The following is a 22452-nucleotide window of genomic DNA, read 5'->3' as shown; positions in this document are numbered from 1 at the left end:
ACTATTGAACGAGAAAGAGCATTAAAAAAAGTTTAGCGACACACCGGGAATTCGTTATTACGCGCAGCTATGATGGAAAACCAGAATGAGAAACGCATCGCCCCGACATATATGTATATATTTATATTTATTTATTTAAAGCTTTCTTACTTGTTTAATAAAAGAAATGGGACTTCCTGAATCTATGATGCATTCTGCAATAAGTTTTCTCTCTGCTCTTAAAATATATCTTGATTAGTCTTACGAAATTTGTAAGGCGGCTCGATGAGCCACTTCACATAAGTCGTTTTCAAATGCCCGCGCAAGTCGCAGCGATCGGCAATGCAACCATGGTTTCGACTTTCGCGGCGAAAAGTTCAAAGGGCCCGAAGCTGTGGTGAGTTGCATTGCCTACGCCGAAGCGGAGCGCGCGGCCGAGGTGTGGAGGTGGCTGGAGAGCGATAGAAGTTTTAATTAGTGAGTGACAGCGAGACTGAAAGTGAGTGAGCGACAGCGAGACTGAAAGTGAGTGAGCGACAGCGAGACTGAAGGCTAGTTGGTGAGCGCGACCATAGTTAATAGCGAGATTAAGAAATTAAGAGAGTTATGAAATAAAGAGATTGTGAAGAAGTGAATCTGTGTGTGTTTTATTTCTACCAGGCAACTAATAACTAACTAATGGTGCTAGTAGATCCCATTTTCCCCCCTTCCCTCCTCGTTGCATATTTCGTCATTTGGCCGAGGCGCATCCCGGCATTGAGTAGTTAAAGTAGAGAACGCGGCCATGCCCGTTCGCGGAGAGGCCAAACCCTCAGCATTGCCCCCATTGTTCCCTATGCCCCCCCCCTCTCCGAATTCCGGTCACAGCGAATCACAAATTTTCTTATGGTATCCACCCTGGGTAAACTGACGCTGCCCCAGCTGGAAAATTGGATCCTTACAAATTGTTTTCAGTATCGACCTTCCTCTTAGTGCATTGCGCCTCCATATGGTCCTTAGCGCCGCAGTGGAGCACGTACCCTTCTCCCTCTTGGGCTTTCGACAATCTCTTGCCCAATATCCCTTGTAACTGCAGTTGAAGCAACGCGTCTCCTTTATTACGGTATTGGGCCCTGGTTCAACTGATGTTGTCCCTTTTCCTCCAGTAGAGCGTTGCTGTGGCAGACGCACCTCTGCGAAGGCCCTTGCCATTTTGCTGGGGTCTTCAAAGCACTGTATCCTGGCTTGCGCGCATAAGACTGCATTCGGGATTCCTTCGATGAGACCGTCCAATAACTCGTCTACTTCTAAATGGATTTCCCTTGCTAAACGTGTCTTATCTTCATAGTTCAGGGCACACTTCTCGTCGACGTTCCATATGCGTGCCCCAAACTTGCGACGCATTTCAGCCTTGGACATGCTGCTCTCGAATGCTGCAGCCAATCCGTCCAGTAGTTTGCCCAATGGTTGTACAATCCTCGATGGATCTGCATGTATCCACTACATGGTTTTCTCTTTTAATTTGTTCATACACAGCAGCTTTTTTTGCATGTCCGTTAATTGATACAACTAAGAAACATTGTTCAATTACGCTATCCAGTTGGAAATAGATTCCTCCCCAGTGAATTCGGCCATTATTTCTTTAGCTAATTTAAACATCATTGTCGTCAATTCATCATTGTTCGCTTCTTTTATTTCGCAATTTTCACCGGCGACCTTTTGGCGCCCGTCAGTAGCGCGTTCTGCGAATTCGGTGTCTGCATTGGCGTCATCTGAGTTAATTTCGTCACGCTTGCTGTTGCCGTCTCTGTCTGACTGCTGTGTGTGAAAATTATTTACAGTCTGTCAAGAATGAGTTGGCACTAGACGTCTGCATGATTACATTCATAACAAAGCCACATTGAGTACATTCGAATTGAGTAGAATATGATTGAGTGAAAAGGACAGAATGAGACGAATGTGTATACTACTGTTTCGCAAGACGAACGTGTTGTGTCTCATGCCAAATGACTGAGTATAACGAAAGAAGAGCAAAGTGAAATGAAAACTTCGAAAACACTCGAACTACTCAAGCAGTTCGAAGAATATTTTGTGTATTCATTTTGTGATTTGAGAAATTGTGAGCAGACGTGCGAAATGGAAGCGGAAGCTGCAGGAAAAAATGTATGTATTTTTCGGCAAATACCAGCGTGTTGTTTTTATACCCTGAACCCATTTTCAATGGGAAATCAGGGTATAATGGTTTTGTTGAAATGTATGTAACAGTGAGAAGGAGGCGTGGCAGACCCCACAAAGTATATATATTCTTGATCAGGACGACGAGCTGAGTTGATTTGGCCCTGTCCGTCAGTCCGTATGTATGAACGCGTCGATTTCAGAAGATATAAGAGCTAGAGACTTCAATTTTTTGACTTGAGTTTTCGGAGTCAAATTTCGTCTGATTCCAAGCTTTTCGGCAATAGTACGCGAAGGAAAGTCCTTCCCGGTCAGGCACACACCACTATTTTCAATGTCGACTGAAATTTTCCACATTTTAAAATTATTTTTCACCAATTATTTTAAATTTGTTGCGAAAAGAAAATGCGCTTCTAATCGCTTTACAAATAAGAATATTAAAAGATCTAAGATAACGGTAAATATACATGCTCAATCCACGACTAAGAAGAATACCCAAGGAACTAAGTTATGGGGAAATCTGCATGATTTCGGCTGAGAAGAGAAGTAGAAGAGCCAAAATATTGGCAATTCATGAAACGTGCAAAATTGAGTTTATGTGGATTTTTTTGGTTTTTATACCCTGAACCCATTTTCAATGGGAAATCAGGGTATAATGGTTTTGTTGAAATGTATGTAACAGGCAGAAGGAGGCGTGGCAGACCCCACAAAGTATATATATTCTTGATCAGGGCGACGAGCTGAGTCGATTTGGCCCTGTCCGTCTGTCTGTCTGTCCGTCTGTCCGTCTGTCCGTCCGTCCGTCTGTCCGTCTGTCCGTATGTTTGAACACGTCGATTTCCGAAGATATAAGAGCTAGAGACTTGAATTTTTTTTTAAAATGACCGTATATACAGCGCGGACGTCGAGTTTGCTTTTAAAATTCGATAAATCATCCCGTTATATTTTTATCGAGTAAAAACATTCAAGTTCAAATCAGATGCCACTATAGGTAATTGTGAATGATTTTTCTTTTTTTAAATTTCTCAAATATTCAATATAATATGTAGATCATATTCTGAAAGTTTCATTAAATTCCGTTCAGTCAAAAATTAATAAAAAATAATCAAATATTTGGCCAATTAACAAACGCACGTGCAGCAGCTACAACAGAAACATTCGTTGAATCACATCAGCTGTTAGTTTCGTTCAGTTTTGGTAGATGGCGCAGCAGCAGTGAATCTATTTGAGTTTTGCCAGCGCCTCCAGCAGGAGTGGGGTGGCCTAGTGTGTTAGATGCATGACGCTCGATCAAGAAGTCGCGGTTCGAATCCCGATCGGTGCAACACTGATGTTAATTTTTTTTAATTGTTAAAAATATTTTTATATTTTCATAAATGCGTTTTCTATTTAATTTATATTTTTAAATACACCGAAATTGAAATTTTAACTATACTTTATGTGCGTTTTTAATAGTTTGGTTATTCTAGCAGATTCTTAGAATCACATCAGCAGTTAGTTTCGTTTAGTTTTGGTAGATGGCGCTGCAGCAGTGAATCTATTTGAGTTTTGCCAGCGCTATTAGCAGGAGTGAGGTGGCCTAGTGTGTTAGCAGCATGACGCTCGATCGAGGAGTCGCGGTTCGAATCCCGATCGATGCAACTGATGTAAATTTTTTTAAATTGTTTCAAAATATTTTTATATTTTATTAAATGAGTTTGGTATTTTATTTATATTTTTAAATACATCGAAATTGAAATTTCAGCCATACTAAATGAGCATTTTTATTTGTTGGGTTCAGGGTAGTATCTAGTCGAGCACTCTCGACTAGAGTTTTCTTACTTGTTTTCAATAGGAAATCAGTGTACATGTACAGTACCGAGCAAAAGTGAGTGAATGTTTCACAACTTTGACTTTCATCACGCATAACAATAAAACCATACAAGCAAATTAAGATTTTGTTTTTTTCACTTGTTTATTAGTTTGTTCTTAACAAATAGAAAAAGTTGCAACCTTAAATTAGCCAAATTCAAAGAATTAAAAATAAACAAGTAAGAAAACTCTAGTCGAGAGTGCTCGACTAGATACTACCCTGAACCCATCAAATAACAAGTAAGAAAGCTCTAGTCGAGACTACTCGACTACGAGATCCCCTGAACCCTTGGAGTAATAGCTATTTCACAAGAAACACGCACACACACACACACACACGCGCACGCACACACAGGCATACATACACACACATACATACACACATACACACACACACACATACACACAAACACACACACACACACACACATACACAAACAATTACATACATATACACACACAAGCATAAACACGCATGGGCGGCAGTCAGCGCTTACTATGAGAACTTAATCGATTAATAACTTTTTTTGTAGACGTACGATCTTCATGAAACTTTAAGATTAAGATTATAACATGGATACGCATGTAATTGCCAAAGCACAAGTCTCTAGTATTTGAAATACGCGTTTTACAAAAGTGAGGGTGAGGGGGTGAATTTAGAGGTGGGGGGTAAATTTTAACAAAAACCGAAATTGTATAAATTGCATATGAACATACATTAAAAATTTGGAGACTCTAGCAATAAAGGTGTAGAAGATATAATTTTATAACTGGTTTTCGATAAGGTCTTTTATCGATAAAAAAAGATCGGGATGAGTTATCGATTTTTAATGATAAACTTGATATGCGCGCTGTAATTACGGACATTTTAAAATTTGAAGTCTCTAGCTCTTATATCTTCTGAAATCGACGCGTTCATACATACGGACAGACGGACAGACGGACGGACGGACAGACGGACAGACGGACAGGGCCAAATCAACTCAGCTCGTCACCCTGATCAAGAATATATATACTTTGTGGGGTCTGCCACGCCTCCTTCTCCCTGTTACATACATTTCAACAAAACCATTATACCCTGATTTCCCATTGAAAATGGGTTCAGGGTATAAAAATTAACATCAGTTGCATCGATCGGGATTCGAACCGCGACTTCTCGATCGAGCGTCATGCAGCTAACACACTAGGCCACCTCACTTCTGCTAGTGGCGCTGGCAAAACTCAAATAGATTCACTGCTGCAGCGCCATCTACCAAAACTAAACGAAACTAACTGCTGATGTGATTCTAAGAATCTGCTAGAATAACCAAACTATTAAAAACGCACATAAAGTATAGTTAAAATTTCAATTTCGGTGTATTTAAAAATATAAATTAAATAGAAAACTCATTTATGAAAATATAAAAATATTTTGAAACAATTAAAAAAAGTTAACATCAGCCGCACCGGATCGGAATTCGAACCGCGACTTCCCGATCGAGCGTCATGCAGCTAACACACTAGGCCACCCCACTCCTGCTAGTGGCGCTGGCAAAACTCAAATAGATTCACTGTTGCTGCGCCATCTACCAAAACTAAACGAAACTAACAGCTGATGTGATTCAACGCATGTTTTTGTTGTAGCTGCTGCACGTGCGTTTGTTAATTGGCCAAATATTTGATTATTTTTTATTAATTTTTGACTGAACGGAATTCAATGAAACTTTCAGCATATGATCTACATATTATATTGAATATTTGAGAAATTTAAAAAAAATTAAAAATCATTCACAATTAGCTATACTCGTAGTGGCATCTGACTTGAACTTTAATGTTTTTACTCGATGAAAACATAACGGGATGATTTATCGAAGTTTAAAAGCAAACTCAACGTCCGCGCTGTATATACGGTCATTAAAAAAAAAAAAATAAAGTTTCTAGCTCTTATATCTTCGGAAATCGACGCGTTCAAACATACGGACAGACGGACGGACGGACAGACGGACAGGGCCAAATCGACTCAGCTCGTCGCCCTGATCAAGAATATATACTATACTTTATGGGGTCTGCCACGCCTCCTTCTGCCTGTTACATACATTTCAACAAAACCATTATACTCTGATTTCCCATTGAACCCATTGTTCAGGGTATAATAAGTTAGTGGTAGTACCTTATGCACAATTTTTCGGCGTTGTTCTACATGTCTAGTCTATGTGTTCTCTGGTCAGTGGTAACTTCTAATGTCAACTAACATATCTGTTGTGACGTCACATTTTCAGATTGTGTTACGTTATCCAGTGCTGCCGCTGGCTTGGCGAAAAAATAGGACAGATTGACCCAGAAAATAGGATAAAAAACGGACAGATTTTTTTTAATAGGACAAAAAATAAGACTAAAAAATTTTTCTTCAATAAAACAAAAAGTTTAAGTAAATTTATACATTTTCATGCAAATTTATTAACACTTCGTCGAGTGTTTCATTTTCAGATTCTAAAACATTCATGTTTGTGCCGATTTGGCGCAAAAATTTTTCAGGCACTTCATAGTTATGGCAGCAAGTTCCGTTTCGACGTAATCCAAATCTGAATAAGAAGGAAATTTAATTTTTTTGAAATATGTTGTACGTAAGTATTTTTTTTAAAATAACAACTTACCTAACTGCCAAAATCGAATTTAGCGTATCGATGTGAAGCCTGTTCCTTAACTTTGTTTTCACCAAGTTAACTTGGCTGAACACGCGCTCCACTTCCGCATTCGACCATGGCAGCGACAAAAAATTTAAGGCAAATACTGCCAAATCTTGAAACTGTCTGTTGCCAGCAGAATCCATAAACGTTTTCACTTCTGCCCAAAACGCTACCGTGTTTTCTTGGTTTTCCCATCGCTGAAGATGAATTGTATTGTATTGACAAACAATTTGTTCAATTTCTTCGCCTTTTTTATCAAAGATCTCCAAAATTTCTACTATCGATTGTTTGTTAGCTCGCAAAATATTTTCGACTGAGAAAATATCTATATTTTTCAAGATTTTGAAGTTATCTGGCAATCTGAAAATTATAAAAAAAAAATGTTATTTAATATTTAAATATAATGCAAAAAGAATTCTTGTACCTATGCTTCAGTTGACAAATTAATTCAATAATGAATTCCGTGCAATGTTGACGAATAGTCAACTCTGCCTCATCATCGATGTTGTTTCTGATTTTTTTTAAATGAGTTTCAAACTCGTATCCTAGATATAAATCACGTTTTGTATGGGTCTCAAATGGTTCTTCTAGAATATTAATTTCGCAGTCAGGTGGTATTAGCTTTGAGCGAAGGTAATTTATTCCAAATATTAAGTCGCCCAATAGCTTAGTCGGGTTTGACTTATTTGACTGAAAGTTTTTATTGATCCGTTGCATCACTTCAAGAATGGGTTTTAAAAATATAAGGTACAAATAATTTGTGCCCGTGTATAAATCACTTAAAATTGTTGCTTTGTGGCATTTCTCTGCTAGAGCTGATGTCTCAAAGTGGAGCTTCAACTCTATCCACTGAGCTAATATGCGTTTCACGGCATGCTCAATAGAGAGCCACCTCGTATCGCACACCCTGGGAATCTGAAGGGGTTCCTTATTGAAAAACAATATATATAAAAACAAAAATTAATTCAAATTCAAACACTACAACATATAACATATAATATTTACTTGGGACAAGTTTCAGGACAACGCATATATTTAGTACGTGGTTAATATATAAAACAGGTACACAAATTAATAATCTGGAAGAATAATGTTAATTTTATATATGTAACACAAATATAACAACTCCACCATACCTTATCATTATTTATGGCTTCGTACAATCTTTTGTAAGCCATCTGTCTACTTGAACTTTTTGCGAACCAAGAATAGGTTTCGCTGACAATAAATTCAAGCGAAATTGGCAGTGCTTTTTTGCATGCTGCACTCACCGCCAATTGTACCGAATGGCACACACATTTTATTAATACTAAGGACGGTACAACCTTCTTCAATTCGACAAAAACACTTTTCTTATTACCCACCATTACACTGGCATTATCTGTTCCAATGCCAAAAAGGTTTTTAACCGGAATTTGCCGTTTTATTAATTCGGACAATAGGCACTTGGCAGTTCAATCAGACCTAATAGTGTTGACGTTATTTCCATCCGCTGATGGCTATAATAGATTATGGCGACACCTGAAGAAAATTCAAATGTAATTGAAATTGTTTAGGTGCTAAAGATAGTTTCTTACCTAACATCTTATTAATTGAAACATCGGTCGACTCATCAATTAACAAGCTATACTTGTTTTCCCCTACTTCAATTTTCAACTCTTCTTCGAAGTGCGGGGCCAGAACTTTTTTAATTATTGATGTGCACTTTGTCCTGTGCAATTGTATTTCTTTCGCATCAAATTGTAACTTGCACAATTCACTTAAATGACCAATGGGGCTTATTGAACAATGTTGTGCGCAAAACAGTGCAAGTGCCGCCTCTTGCCTACAACTCGCACTACTTACAAGGGGCTTAAATGTAATTTTGTTTACTTGTTGAAAGGGCTTTGCATTTTGCATATGTTTTTTTGAATGCCCATGCGCGCGGAGCTGGTCGATTTTAGCATTTAACGTGCATTTATAATATTTACAAAATGCTTTATCAGGATCTTTAGGATCCCGACAAACCCAATCCTTCAAGTCGCATTCCTTCATCCAGGAATCTCTAAATTTTTGTTTGTACGTATCTTTCGGCATCCTTTACTTTTAACAATTATAACTCGAGTGAGCGATGTTCGATAAGTCAGATTTCGATAACACATATAAAACAGGGTTGCATTTGTAAGGTTACGGGAGTTATTATGTGTTAAACGGCCACGCAGCCTGAACTCGCCGACCACGCCTACACGTTCGCACGTGGGAAGGCTGCAGCGATCGAGTGGCGCGATCAAGCGCACTCTAGATTGCTGGGGTCGGGGTTGCAAAGGCGTATTGCGGGGTATTAGTGGGGCTACTACGATTGGTAGACCGCGGATCGAGGAACGCCCAGCGTTGTCGCCGGCGTTCACTCCAAACCACGCGATTTTTGCATGCCAGAGTTTTAACCTTCTGGCGAACGGGATTTGACCTCGTTCTAACTACCTGTTAGTATTGTTATAATTGTTAGTGAATTATTGTTAGCATACTAACTACAAATAAATGCGCGACTGTTTCTATATACTTTTCTTATTTTATTTCATATATCACCTTCTACCCTTTGCCTATCAGTTCTCTATTTTCTTTTTATCTTTCTCTTCTCCGACTGCTCAAGCCGAGAGCTAAAAACTCACTGACTCCTGCGTGCAGCTTTCAAGCTTCTTCTCCCGCTCTGCAGATTTCACCACGCGACCAGCAATGCAATCCACCACCGCGAGCTTTCAAGCCGCACGGTTGCATTGCTGATCGCGTGCCCGCCCACTAATTTGAATTCTGCTTACTGTCTAGAGTTAATAGCTATGGCACCTATATCTACTTAACTATCTTACAAATTAACGCTTAGTCTGCTTACTATCTAACTTACTGTCTACCAAAAATATACAACAACTACATGATATAAACTTAATGGCTACAAAAATCAATCCAATCCAACTTAATCGCTACGAGCATAATACAAATTCAACAACTATAAAGATCAACCAAATACAATTCAATTCACTTCAATTCAATTCAATTCGTTAACTTAATCGCTACAAATATAATATAAACTCAACGACTATAATTCACTTCAATTCAATTCATTAACTTACTTGATACAAATATCATATAAACTCAACAACTATAATTCAACATGCAAGGTGGGCAAAAAGGCCACCTTACACATTGCATTGAAAATGTTCAAAAAATCATGATCAAAGCGATGACATGCAGTTGAAAATAACAAATTATATATGAGACTCAGAAAATTAAAAAAAGGATAGAAATAGGACAAACTAAAAAAAAAAAGGCATTTTTTCCGGACAGGGGACGTTTCAAAATTTTTCCGGCTGTCGCAGTCAAAAAGAGGACAGATCTGTCCGGAAAAAGGACAAAACGGCAACCCTGACGTTATCCCAGCTGAGACTTGGCGTGCAAGTTAGGTAAAACCTTTATAATGACCGATTTGTGAATCTATATAGGATTCATAATTAGCTACTCCGCTTGTTTTATTTTGTGTACCGGTTTTTAATTAGATTTCAGTTTCAAAGATGCTTCACCTTCAAAAAATTTTTAACGCGCGAGCTACTGGTGTGAGAATCCGTTTAAGCGGGGGAACGTCTAGTTACCAGTGGGTAGTCCCGTTTTTATGGAAAAATGCCTGAAATTTTGTAGTAATTCCTCTTTAATAAATTGTAGTCGGCTTATGTTTAATTGTGTATATCTTTATTAATAGCTTCCGCTCATTTGAGTGATCAGAATAGAACTGACTGCAAAGCTCTGCTTTGCCAAATCTTATAGCTAATGCTGCCTGCGTCGCTGCTGCCAGAATTCCGAGGCTTGCTTCTGTGTCAATTCTCGGACGACGATCCGTTGGTTTGTTGCAGCAACATTCTGTAACGCTTCCGACGCCTCGCCTTTACGTCGTCGTTATGTTGCTGATGTTTGGTATTGCAACATAGTTGCCAAGTTGCTTACAGGGCAAAGCGTGGTGGTGTAGCGGGGGGCATGTCGGGGGTTGCCGGGACGGTATCTCCTCTCCTTGAAGTGAGGGCCACAATGATGGACGGCCGGAACGAAATTTGGAGTCGGTTGCATTTGTAAGTCCAGGATTGTGCTCCTTCCTTTGAAAACGATAGCCAAAATAACCGTAAGGGTCAGGACTCCAAGCCAAATGTAAGTTGATGCAAAATGGTTGTTTGTTAACTTCCTGATTTCTATAAAGTGGGCGTTATCTTTTTATTGACTCGGCAGGTATAATGATTTTGAAGTCCTCTATGTATTCAGTAATTGAAATAGATACGGTTGTCATAATGGTTTCGCAGGGTAGATTGGTTTTCTTTAAAATTGTTTGTACACATAGTTCATTATAATTATTTATATCTAATTTTTCTTTCTAGCAAATAAACATGTCTACTAAATTAGTACATTTTACATTTGTGATACCAACATTACGTTTATTATTATACAAAATATACTTTGGAACATTGAGCATTTGTGTTTTATTTATTGGTAGTGGGATTATTCGAGTAAATTTGAAAGTTTCTTTATCAAAAGTTGGAATTTTAATGTCAATTATTATTTTGTTTTCTTTATTTGTAGCTGCTTCTAGATTTAGCAGTCTGTATATGTGTTCTTCTTACATAATATTAATTCTTTTCTTAATTCTCTTTCTTGGATTCTGTCTACTTCCTTATGGATTAAAATAAATTTTGGTATAATTTGTAATTTAGTGGCAACATACTCTCTGCAATATTATTTATATGGTTCGATAGAATATCTATATTGTAATTTATTTTGCTTAAATATTGCATAATGTGTATTTCTTTATTTTCTTCTAATATTTGCTAATATACATCGTTTCGTTAATGTGTTCCGTTATATTGTTAAATCTATTGATTATTTCATATTCTTTAGCCATTTGTTGATTAACATTTGTTGTTAATTCTTCGTTCTTTAGAATTTTTTTTTAAGTTTTTTTTATTTATTTATTTATTTTATTGTTAATCCGTTGTCCTCTGCTACTTTTTGACATGAAAAACGCGGAGTTAATTTGTTACGTCTGTTCTCCTTTTTATACGTAATTTCATCTGTCTGTAGCGTCCTGGGTTCTTCTCTGTCTTGGTTTAATTTCGCTGTTCTATTTTGAACTATTTCTTTAGTTTTTTTTTGTGTATGTCATTATATAGGTTTTCCCTAAAGTTATTTAACTCTTGTAGAAAATCGTGTTCGTTGTTAAATTTTACCTATTTTAGGAAAGTGTATTTTCTTCCTGTGAATAACTCGTATGGAGTTAGCTGAGTTGCTGAGTGGATTGAGTTATTGGGTTTCTGCGAGAATTTCTTCGTGATCTATTGTAAGTTTTGCGTCTTTCTTCTTTTCATAAATTATCCTGTATATTTTTGTTAAGACTACACTCCGTCTTTCGACTGGGGCATTACTCGAAGATTGTTGGAAAGAGGTCACGTGTACTTCTATGTTGTATTGAGTACAAAAATCTTTGAATAATTTTCCTGCAAATTCTGCTCCTTGATCGCATACCAATTTTTTAGGTATACCATAGGTATTAAGAAAAATTCGTAATGCTCTCACTATGTTTATACAGTCTCTGGTTGGGATTGTGTAAGCCATTGCAATTCTCGGAAATTTGTCTATTATTGTCAATACTGTCTTGGCATTGATGGTATAAATGTCGATGTGAATTAACTGTAAGGGTAGTCTTGGTGCTTCAATTTCTTGAAAGATAAGTCTTTGAGGTTGTCTGTCGTACTTTAAGGTTTGGCATTTGTCGCATTCATTAATGAATGACGACACTCTTTTTCTCATATGGGGAAAATATAGAGCTCTTTTTAAATGAGCTGTTTTTTCTTCTATTCCTCTGTGATTGTTATTAAAATGGTATTCTTGTATTGCCTGAATTTGGTCTTCTGTATTTGAGATATCTTTAAGTAGATTGGTATTTGAGAAATATTCTTTAAGTACTTCTTCAATAAGTTTGAATACGTTATCTGGTGCCAATAGTGCAAAAATTTTGTTTGGTTTAAGAAATTTTTGTAACCGTGATATTATCTCGTCCTTAATGAAGTTATTATCTGAAATTATTCGTCTCAATTTGTTTTTGAATGGAATGAGGGTCTGTATGTGAGGATGTCCATTTTCTTGAAAGATAGTTTGGATATTGAACTCATTTATACATTTTTGAGAGTGAATAATGTGGTTGTTGGAAGTAGTTATTTGTGAATTGTTTGTTGTGTTAATATTAACTGAAATTCGGCTTGGGGCATCCGCCCCCGCGTTTTGGGAGCCCTTTTTGTAGGTGAATTGATAGTCGTACTCTAAAAGTTTTAATCTCCAACGTACTAACTTGGAATTGGGCTCCTTGAAATTCATTAGCCATGTTAGTGGTCGGTGGTCTGTAATGATTGTGAACTTTTTGCCGAAGAGGTATGGCCTAAAGTATTTGATCGCCCAAATAATGTCCAGCATCTCTTTTTCTACCGTAGAGTAGTTTTGTTCTGTGTCAGACAGTGTTCGGCTAGCGAATGATACGGGTTTATCAGATCCCAAGATACCTTGAGACAGTACTGCGCCGATTGCAACATTACTGGCATCCGTAGTTAGGATGAATGGTTTTGAAAAATCGGGGTATTGTAGAAGTGGTTCATTGCATAGTAAGGTTTTACAATGCTTAAATGCTCTCGTAAATTCTTCATTGACAATAATTTAGGGTTTTTTACCTTTTAATTTTTCTGTTAATGGTTTGGTTATTTTATCGAAGTCTTTGATGAATTTCCTGTAATACCCTAATAATCCTAAGAATGATTTAACTTCTTTCTTGTTCTTTGGAGTTCGAAAAGCTTTTATCGCAGATATCTTATTAGGATTAGGTTTGATACCATTGTCTGTGACAATGTGTCTTATTTCTCTATTTCTTTCCTTAAAAATTCAGATTTGTGAGGTTGAAGTTTTAATCTTGCCAGTGATAGTTTAGTGAAGATTTTTTTAGGTCAGTAATATGTTCTTGTAGAGACGCTGAGAACACTATTATGTCGTCCAAATAAATTAAACAACATTTGCCGTTGTGTTCTGCTAATATATTGTCCATAACTCTCTGAAATGCGGCTGGAGCGTTAGTTAGGCCGAATGGCATTCTTATGAATTCGAAGAGACCATTGGCTAAAGAAAATGCAGTTTTAGGCGTGTCTCTAGGGTTCATCTCTATTTGATGATAGCCGCTAGTCAGGTCTAAAGCGGAGAAATACGTAGCTCTGCCTATATTGTCTAGCACCTCGTTTATGTGGGGCATGGCATATTTGTCTTTAATGGTCTTCTCATTTAGTGTCCTATAGTCGACTACTAGTCTCCATTCTTCCATCTTCCATCTTTTCCTTTGATGCGTCCAACTTATTTGACACCAGAAACACTGGTGCACTCCAAGGAGAGTGACTGTGGCGGATTATATTTTGATTGAGCATCTTTGTTATCTGTCTTTGAATTTCTAGTCGTTCTGTGGGGCTGTATCTGAAGGGTTTTGTGTATATTGGTATCTCGTCTGTAGTGTTGATTGTATGTTGAACATTATTTGAAAAAGATAGTGTCTTGTTCGTAGTAGAATAGATCTGAGAAATCTCGGCAAAGGTTGAGGAAAGCGGATCTTTCTTCTTTATTTAAGTGATCGTTTCTGACCTGTTTTATGCATCTTTCGGCGTAACGGAATTTTCGAAATTCTCCATAAAGTTAACGATTATAAGGCCATTATCGTCAAATTTGTTTACTATTAGTTGAGAGTCGAGGTAAATTTTTTGTTCTGTGGGGGAATAGTTAACAACCTCCATTGAACTGAAATTGTCTTTAGCTAAGTAAAGTCCTCTGAAATAAATACGTCTGGTTTTATCTGAATTTCTTTTGAATGAAAATGTCCGTCTGTTAAGTTCACAGGCAGTTTGAGAATAGTTTTGGAATGTTCTTCGACTGAATATACAGCTGCGAAAAATAAAATAGCACCACTTGCAAATGCAAACTTTAAGAAGTTCTCCTAGGTGCATTTATCAATGTATTGATCTAATTTTTGCTTGTAGATAAGCAGCAAGCAATTAATGATCGCAACAAACAAGAATTATCACAAAAATATTAATCGTTTTTTTATAATTCAAAAAAATCTCCAAAAAGTCGAAAAAACACCGAAAAAAATAATAGCACCACTTTTTCATTTTGCACTAAAAACTATTTTAAAAAATAAAAGTAAGCAACAAACTCTATCTTATAGTTAATAACAACTAAAAATAAAAATATTCCTTAAGTTTAGTACTTGGTTGTGTTGCCTTTATTGGCAATTACGGCTGCACAACGCCGAGTCATGGAATCAACCAGGTCCTGGCATCGTTTGAGGGGAATCTTAGCCCATGACTCTTGAATGACTTCCCAAAGCATCTTTTCATTAGTTGGATTAGATTCAGAAACTATTTTTTTAACATCCGCCCACAAGTTTTCGATTGGATTTAGGTCCGGCGATTGCGCAGGCCACTCCATAACGTTAACTGAATTATCCTGAAACCATTTCTTCGCTTTCTCACTGGTGTGTTTGGGGTCATTGTCTTGCTGGAAGACCCATTTTAGTGGCATATTGTACTCCGCGTAGGGCAGCATCACATTTTGTAATATATCAACATAAACATGTCGGTCCATTATGGTTTTGATCCAGTGAATTGGGCCTATGCCATAGTACGAAAAGCAACCCCATACCATTACACTTGATCCGCCATGTTTAATTGTTTTTGTTGTATAGCTAGGGTTGAATTCTGCCCTCTGTGGTCGTCTTACGTAGGTCCGTAATCCTTTTCCACCAAACATGACCACCTTACTTTCATCAGTCCAAAGGATGTTTCTCCATTGCTGCTTAGACCAATTTTTGTGTTCCTTTGCGAACGCCATCCGTTTGGATATGTGTTTTATATTCAAATATGGTACTTTTCTTGGACGACGAGCATTCAGACCCTGATATCTTAAATATTTACGTACTGTTTGGTCCGTTGCTGATATGTTTAGTTCCTTTTTTAGTTGAGTAGCCGACTTAAAAGGATCCTTTTTACTCTCGCGAATGAGTCGAGTGACTTGATGTTGGGTCAGAGCTCGATTTCGACCGCGCTTTTCATCACTTTTTTTATGGATTAATGCATTGTGGATCATTTTATTTGAACAACCCATGAGACGACCAACTTTCCTGTAAGAATTTCCATCCGAAATCAACTTTTTGATGAGATTGCGTTGCTCGGTGGTGCAATGCTTTCCGCGACCCATTTTTTTGCAGATAAAAAAAAATTTTTGAAATTAACTAAGGAAAATAGATATGTAAACAACAAATCTTTTCAACATGTGCTTTTAAAGAAATGCAACTCTGCGAAAAATAACGGTATTCACTCAAAAAGGCTGAGTGGTGCTATTATTTTTTTCGGTGTTTTTTCGACTTTTTGGAGATTTTTTTGAATTATAAAAAAACGATTAATATTTTTGTGATAATTCTTGTTTGTTGCGATCATTAATTGCTTGCTGCTTATCTACAAGCAAAAATTAGATCAATACATTGATAAATGCACCTAGGAGAACTTCTTAAACTTTGCGTTTGCAAGTGGTGCTATTTTATTTTTCGCAACTGTATGTCGCATGTCTTGTTTCTTTCGAATTGCAATTGAATTGGAAATGTAGTGTGTTTAAATTGTTGGTATTCATGTTTACAACTGCTTTCAATTGCTTTAAAATGTTCATTCCAATTAAACCATCGAAAAATGGGTGAAAATCAAATAGTAATAGCGAGAATATGGAACAAACCTTATGTTCTTTAAAAAGTGCGATGTTTGTCCTTTTGTTCAGGTCGTGTACGTTTAGTCCGTTTTTAATAGAAATTGGCCTTTTTAATTTTATTTGGTCGTTATTGGATATAAGTTGTGGTCTGATGAATGAGCGTTCAGCTCCAGTGTCAATTAAAAATTTATATGAATTTTGTGTGTCGAGTTTTATTTAGTTCAATGTAGGGTAGAATAGCGCCGTGTGACTTGTTTATGTATCCTGTTTGTTTCTCGAGGCTTTCCTCCGAAAATTTGATTCTTCGTCAATGTTATGTAATAATGCATTTTGTTCATTGTCATTGTCTTGCTCGATATCATGCAGGGTCTTTTCCTGCCTGGGATTTTCGTTATATTTTCGTTTATTTCGTTTCGTTTGGCTGTCCTCCCTAGGCATAATTGCTGAGATATCTCTCTTTCCTCCTGATGTATTTCTAACAAATGGTCTATTCGAAATTTGTTGTCTGTCTGATTCTCGTTTAGTTCTTTCTTCGTATCGGTCCGATTTAAAGTCTCGTCTATTATTGTTCTGTCTCTGACTCCTCAATCTGTCCATTTCCTGTTTCCTTTTGTTCTCTTGGAAAAAAATATCTCTTTCCTTAATAGCAAGTTCGTATGCCTCTTGTAAGGTTTTTGGTCTCATAGATCGAACTGTGGCTCCTAGAGGGCCTCTGATAGAAGTTAAAAACGTATTCAAGCATGTGTCCGCAAATAGGTCTTTCTTTGTTTTAATTAGGATTGGTTCCGTCTCCTTGGCTTCAGTAGCCTTAAACAAGGCTAGTTTAAGTTCAGTTACTTGTTCAAAGAGCTTTGAAACTGACAACCCCTTTTGTGCTAAATTGTGTAGATCAAACATAAGAGTCGATTCGTTTCTCTTGTCTGAAAACTCGAGACTGAGGGCTTCCCTAATTTCATCCCAGTTTAGGGTAGCACCAGAAGCGACAACAGCATCGTTGGCTTTACCTTCAATTTTATTTCTAATTGCCCTAAGAAGCATTTGTCCATAAGGGGTCTGATCTGTTCCTCTAATGAACAGTAGGATCTCCTCAACATTGGTTATAAAGTCGGTCAAGGTCTTGGGATTGCCATCATATGTTGGCAAAAATCGAATTGCATCAGGAATCCTCATTGAAGTAAAGACGTCCATTGGGTTTAGGGTACTAGGGGTTGATGCTTTAAGTATACTAACGTCTGTAATTATTGGAGATAATGATATTGTTGTTTCTGTTTTAGTCGTACCACTGGTCTTTGGCATAACTTTGGTCACTCTATGCATATTCGACATTTAATTGTAGTTCATTTGTACTGTGTACTTATATGAGACAATATCGGTAATAGTGTATATATGTAGTGTAGTGTATATATGTGTTTAGGTTAAATGTGTAGTTTATAATGTATAATTAGAATGTAGTTCTCTAGGGTGTAGTGTATAATTAATTAATTAGTATCTACGATGCGAGTTGTGTGGGTGTGTTTTAGATCGCCTTGATCAAAGTGTGTTGTACAGATATGTTCAATCCGCCGTTGTCCACGTGTGTGTTTGTGCATGTGTTCTATATATGTTTGTATTTTTTCCAGATTTTTATCTGCAAGAGTAACATGTTAGTATCTTTCTTTCATTGTATAATATATGTATAAAAATTTTATTATTATTTAATTGTTTGTAATTGCTTGCTGATTTAGTGCAACAATGCAACTTCCGTATTTACGGTTGCAACAAGTATTACAGTGCAACCTTTTCGGTTCGAAGCCAGAATTACGTTGCGTCACTTATGTTGCCTTGTTCACCAAAATGGCTTCCCACGATTATACTTGACTGACAAACACGTTTGGTTTGACGTCGTGTGTAACCTCCACTAGTCTCAGTGACCGCTTCAACAATTCTATTTGAATTGTTGCGTCCAACATGTTTTGGTTCAAAGTCTGTTCGCCGCCGTACAAACGCATGAAAAGTTTTCATTGAAAACACACATCAGTGACCAGTTCGATCATGTTCGATCGCGTCCAGTGTGTTAATGTTTGGCATGTCACGATTGCTTGTATTGGGCCGATATGTCAACCGTGGTATGAACTATTTGTTCGATCCAACGCGTTGGCTCAGCCGACTACGCCGCTGTCGCTAATACATGTCATCTTGGTATGCTCGTCTCTAGCTTGCGTGTGTGTTCAGAACTTTTCTTTCTTTTTCTCACTTTTATTATTTGTCTTTTTTTTTCAAACACAACACTTAACAGCAGTTGAACTATCTTTCCTCTCTCTCTTTTTTTTTTATATCAGAGTGGATTTACATATATAAATGTATAAATTTTGTATTTGCTTTACTCTTTTACTTTTTTTTATATCATTTTATATTTCTTTCTTTTCACTTAACTTACAGTAAACCAAGATTTTAGAATCCGTAGGTTCGTCCGGAGTAAAAATTTTCCAGATATCGGCTGCGCCAGTTACCGGTGTGAAATCTGTTTAAGCGGGAGAACGTCTAGTTACCAGTGGGTAGTCCTGTTTTTATGGAGAAATGCCTGAAATCTTGTAGTAATTCCTATTTAATAAATTGTAGTCGGCTTTTGTTTAATTGTGTATATCTATATTAATAGCTTCCGCTCATTTGAGTGATCAGAATAGAACTGACTGCAAAGCTCTGCTTTGCCAAATCTTATAGCTAATGCTGCCTGCGTCGCTGCTGCCAGAATTCCGAGGCTTGCTTCTGTGTCAATTCTCGGACGACGATCCGTTGGTTTGTTGCAGCAACATTCTGTAACGCTTCCGACGCCTCGCCTTTACGTCGTCGTTATGTTGCTGATGTTTGGTATTGCAACATAGTTGCCAAGTTGCTTACAGGGCAAAGCGTGGTGGTGTAGCGGGGGGCATGTCGGGGGGTGCCGGGACAGTAACTCGCGCCCTCCCCATTTTCTGAAATAAAGGCACTGTTAATAAAACCAACCGCTTTGGAAAACACATACACACTTATAGACTGGAAAAGTACAGCAAATTTTGTCGACGGCCGAAAATCTGTCTCGAAGAGACTAACAAGATGAATACATACATACATATATACATATGTATGTATATGCTCGGCTCAGTCGCTTGAGGCTCGAGCAGCGAAATTATAGAACGACAAAGTCAGTGCGCTGCAAGTTCTCGAACGAAGTGGGCGCGTTCTTATATGGATATTTGTGCTATTTGCCTTACTCTCTATCTCTGTGCTCTCATACACATGCACATAAATGTATGTATGTATGCACACACAAGCTAGCAGCGCACAAAAATTGAGGAGTACAGGGTAGAACGTGGGATATATGCATTGTTAAATTACTTTGTAAAAATGGTCAAAAGTGGTCTTCAACTTAAGATATTGGTTTTTATAGTGTACATTTTTCTTGAGTATCAAATACTCAGCAAAGCGGTGCATTTCGCCCGATGATTTTAAAATATTTATAAAAGCTTCACGACAATTTTATGCAACAGTTTGTGCTGAAGATACCCAGCAATGCCTTTGTATTAAAATCACTTTGAATAGTGGTAATGGTGTATCTAATGACAATTTTACTTTCAAATCATCGTCTAAAGATTCAATCCCTGTAGGAGTGTGACATCAATTACATGGTTTAAGAAAATTAGAAAGTTGGGATCCGCTATCTTTTATGATATTGACGAACATCATATTTTCATCTGGAATACAATTTCAGATTTCAACATTTTTAAGGATAGCAGTTTTGATAATATTGTATTGGATTTCTTAATCCCCAATATTTTATCAAATATAATAAATTTTCCAACGAGTCCTGATTTAATTTGGATGTGGCAACAAAGAAAACAACATATTTTCGGCCAATGAAATTACCGATGAGATTGTAATAATCATACCATCAACTTCTGACATAGGCGCGCTTAATTCTAGTTTCAATTCAATATAATTTTCTTATTATATTCCATGAAACTGTGCCCTGTGGTGTGGAAATATTATCATTTAAAAGAATATTTCTTAACAATTTAACAAGATGTGGTGAATCGAATATCGCAAATATTTCTTCATCATTAACACATGCCTCATATGCCTGATCTACTAAAAAGGAACTACCATTACCCATAGTGCAAAAGTCAAATTTTTTGGAATTAATTAATATCTTTTGAACCAGTCAAACTAATTAAATTTGGTTTTTTCATTTGACTTTTGTTCGCAACACGTGTTTGTGATGAAAAATGGGCGTGATACCGCCCCTTTTTCATATTATAAGCTGTCATAACATTTTTGGTTTTTAAGTTATTTACACACATATTTTATATTATTCACATAAAAAATGATCAAAATCATGTAATAAAAGGCTATATTTTATGATTTTAAGCACAAATAACTTTTAAATATATCTCCTTTTTTTTGTTGATCATCATATTCTTCATTATCTGAAGCGAGCATGCCATAAAACTCAAAATTTGTAAACTCCTGACTTTCGGACATTATTTCCTTTTCCTTATCTGCGCTCAGAATTTCGCATAGTAGAACTGGAGATCTTCAGGTGGCAGACATAAGCGTTTATGTTTTTGAATGCGACGATTTAAATAATTGACGATATTAATGGATCTGAGGTATCTGGGATATTAATGGTATCTATAGCACGATGGAAAACGTCGGTGAAATTATTCAATCTACTATTTCTTCTGGCATGATGCAGCCTATCCGATTTGTGAAATTTGTTGCGATTTTCTGCAGCTTGAAAGCTTGAAATGACTTGGTTTTAGTTAATACGCTTAAGGCCTTGCTTGTGAGATACAGACTAAACATTACTTATATTATTTTACTATTTTATTTATTTATATTAATTTAACACGGGATAATTCGTCAACCTCATTTTGTACATCTTCGTTTTCCTTTAGTATAGCCTCAGCGGACTCTCTTATAAATTCCGGCTTTAGCGGGCGGCGAAACCTTATGGATTGTGGAGTGCAGTTGTTGCCGGAAGAGTCAAGCATTCTTAGAGGGTTGACAAATAGAGACGAGTCCGTATTAGACGGCTGTGCTCCAAAATATGGTTAGTTACAATTTGACTGGCCAGTACTGCCATCGAATCCGTAGATGAGAATAAGCTTTGCACTTAAAAATTTAGTGCTTCGCTCGTTCATTACAGTTTCCAGGACGTCGCTTTGTATTCGAGCTATTCGAGTATGGGAAACTTTGTTCTGCAGGCTGACTCTGGCAACAGTCTCTGAAATTAATATGTCGTCTGGTCTGCAATCCTCTTTACTTTTACTTACATCTTTATAGTGCGGATAGACATTGCAGTTTCTTTTCCGTAAGCCGTAATTCTGATCCAATACTAAGGATTGTGCTTCATTTAAAGAGGAGCGCAGAGGTTCAGTTTGGGGTCGCAACAATAATTTTTGCACAACTTTAGCTTTTTCTGGACTTATTGCTAACATTTTTAGCATATTCATCTGCTCACGCCGACCGCTTCTACGGGCTGTAATCATTGCGGCTTGCATAAACAGTCTTAAGTTATTTTGGTGACGATTTGCTTAGTTAACTGCCAGATTTCTTTAGGATCTTCCACCTTTGCATGCATATGACAGTAATGGTCGTCCAACAGGTTTACGTACGTTGGTACTCTTCTTACATTGCAAGTACTCTTCTCCAGCCAGTTGGCATGCCAACTTTTAAAAAGTTTAATGTTTCTGCAATTCGTCCAAAAACACATAATGGCAAAAATTCAAATTCATATTCACATAAAATTTGTTTACAAAATCTATAATGTGCGCGCCATGCATAACAGCCCTATTTAACAGCTGTGTTGTTAGCAGAGCGCGCCTCTACATGACACTCTTAAATTAAGAACACCCTTAATATGTCCTAGCTGAATAAAAGTGAATATTTGGGAAATAACCCTTTCAGCGCTATTATAATATATTTTTGCTTTTCAAAAGCATTTTATATAAGACTCTTGATTGGCCTGAAACATGTGGAAAGTCGTTAATTGTGC

At 37.1% G+C, this 22452-nt stretch overlaps 1 long non-coding RNA gene and 1 pseudogene across 1 annotated transcript; both read right to left on the bottom strand.

The window, feature by feature from the left end:
* Positions 1 to 899: 899 nt before the first annotated feature.
* LOC149268121 (uncharacterized) lies at positions 900 to 3335 on the bottom strand (annotated as a pseudogene).
* Positions 3336 to 6392: 3057 nt separating this feature from the next.
* Positions 6393 to 16134, bottom strand: LOC149268120 (uncharacterized). The gene is made up of 6 exons (XR_016270876.1): positions 8228 to 16134; positions 7787 to 8171; positions 7656 to 7729; positions 7075 to 7577; positions 6618 to 7010; positions 6393 to 6545 (listed from the first exon to the last, which is right to left on the bottom strand). It is a non-coding gene; the product is annotated as an uncharacterized LOC149268120 (long non-coding RNA).
* Between the last annotated feature and the right edge of the window lie 6318 nt (positions 16135 to 22452).

The sequence above is a fragment of the Drosophila arizonae genome, chromosome X, assembly GCF_054131065.1.
Source record: "Drosophila arizonae isolate 15081-1271.41 chromosome X, UAZ_ARI_1.0, whole genome shotgun sequence".
Taxonomy (NCBI): domain Eukaryota; kingdom Metazoa; phylum Arthropoda; class Insecta; order Diptera; family Drosophilidae; genus Drosophila; species Drosophila arizonae.
Note: the sequence above shows the minus strand (reverse complement) of the source record. Positions and strands in the feature narration are given on the sequence as shown.